Raw genomic sequence first — 2,290 nt, forward strand, 5'->3', positions numbered from 1 at the left:
AACTGTGGTATACGTAATTTCAGCATTTGAAACAGTAACACTGCTAACAGAACCATCCCTATGACGGAACGACACTTGCTCACCATGTTTAAGTAATATCTTATCCAGCAAAACCGGGTTCAACAATTTCACAAAAAAGCAGTATAATTCTGTATCAAAATACGCCGTATGTACCTGGTCCGATGTAATGCCAATCGTGTCCACAATCCATTCGTGAATTTCCAACGATGTCGGTTGGACATTCCTGGTAGCCTTGTTAAACTGAAAACTGAGAGTACACTTCCGCGGAAACAACCGGGAAGCCATAACACTTAATTAATGCGGCAAAAGCCGCAATACAACGCAAGACACAAAACAAACACTAAGGCAAAGAAACAACGAAAAACAGAAGACAAAGAAACGTCACACACAGAAGGTAAATATTCACAACCCGAGGGTAACGGTGGATCGAATACACAGCACGTCCGATCGCTGTCGCGTCTCAAACGGAACTTGTATCCATTAGGCCACACGGTCACTGACGACCAACATTTACATGTATACGACTCATCTCGAAACGCTCACACCCCTGAGGATTTGTGTTTTCGTTCTACACAGCCGCTGCCCCTTGCTCTTTCCCACCCATTCGTTACATTCAACCTCTGACGAGACCAACCAAATATAGACTGAGAAACAAGACCACACACTTTGTGCATTCGGAATCGAAGGCAGGGCGCCCCTCGCCGCATTTGCTACGATTGCCATTTGCTACTTCTGCAGAAGCGGCGGCGGCGACGACGACGACGACGACGACGACGACGACGACGACGACGACGAAGATCGCGAGAGGCTCTGAGATATGTGAGAAATACATCTATAAAATGTAATTCAGACTGCCTCGTCCCACCTTATGCTGTACCGCTTTGGCAAATGCTTTATCTGCGCCATTCGCCTTAATCACATCTGAGAGTAAATCTTAAAAAAACGCCTGTCGCTAATTGTTCGTCATCACAGGTACTGTTTGCTATACGGCCACGACGCGCAACTGATTTCCAAAATTCATCTTTCTCCTGTGAGGATGGAACTTACGACCCCTGGTTTATTAGACCAGCGCTCTACCACTGAGCTAAAGAGGCGCGGCCTAGCGGTACTCTTGGGTACTTCGTCCTTACGGTCGTCTGCATCATCAGACTTTAGCTGACAACAATTCATATTATCGGCTAATATTTGCAGCTATGGCGACAAATTACTGCTTGCCTACACATCTGACACGTAACCGATGTGCTCTCCAAACAACAACACTTGCATTTCAGAACATTTCTTTCACACATGTCTACAAAATCACCTTCACCTTCAAATACAGATTCCTTGCGACTGACAGAGACGTAGGCAAAGTTTAAAGTTGCTATTTCCATTAAATCTCGTTAATCAGAAAAACGGTAATTTACACCTGCAGCGGAACAAAATTCCGTTTCGCCCAGCGTCTTGCTCGAACCCACGACCCTGGGATTAAGTGTCTGACGCTCTACCGACTGAGATAGCCAGCTACCTCGGTGAATACTTGCCGGGTAGCACGTCACACAGTACTCGTTTGGGTTGGGTGGTCCCATACAGAATCTCTCCATGCTGCCTAATGTTTTCCTAACGTCACACTCGTCACGTACTTCACTTTTATGTCATAATCATTTCTGAGAGGCAAAGAAATTGCATGACAACAAGCAGAGCTAGTGGCGTCAAAATTAACACACATACTTTATGTGACTCAAAAGCCGAACGAGTTACTTTCCGACGTTGTTTTAGATGTGCAAGTGCCAGTCAAAACTCGCGGTGTCGGCACTCTGCCGACCATTTCGCTAGTTAACACCGGTCTTGCTGTGTGTGTTTCAAGCTCAAGAGCATCTCCAAGCAAAAAATGGTCAACAGCAACATTCAGACGGTTTCGTACTGCTCAATTGCTACATTAAAACGTTATGTTTCTTTTTCAGAACTGGAAAAACATAAGCATGACAGCATTCGAACCTGTAATCTTCAGATCCGAAGTCCGACGCCTTATCCATTAGGCCACACGGTCACTGACGACCAACATTTACATGTAAACGACTCATCTCGAAACGCTCACACCCCTGAGGATTTGTGTTTTCGTTCTACACAGCCGCTGCCCCTTGCTCTTTCCCACCCATTCGTTACATTCAACCTCTGACGTGACCGACCAAATATAGACTGAGAAACAAGACCACACACTTTGTGCATTCGGAATCGAAGGCAGGGCGCCCCTCGCCTCATTTGCTACGATTGCCATTTGCTACTTCTG

General features: G+C 45.9%; 1 non-coding gene across 1 annotated transcript; it reads right to left on the reverse strand.

The window, feature by feature from the left end:
- Positions 1–1,043: 1,043 nt before the first annotated feature.
- On the reverse strand, positions 1,044–1,115 carry Trnai-aau (transfer RNA isoleucine (anticodon AAU)). The gene has a single exon. It is a non-coding gene; the product is annotated as a tRNA-Ile (tRNA).
- Positions 1,116–2,290: the final 1,175 nt, after the last annotated feature.

The sequence above is a fragment of the Schistocerca gregaria genome, unplaced genomic scaffold, assembly GCF_023897955.1.
Source record: "Schistocerca gregaria isolate iqSchGreg1 unplaced genomic scaffold, iqSchGreg1.2 ptg000909l, whole genome shotgun sequence".
Classification (NCBI taxonomy): Eukaryota; Metazoa; Arthropoda; class Insecta; order Orthoptera; family Acrididae; genus Schistocerca; species Schistocerca gregaria.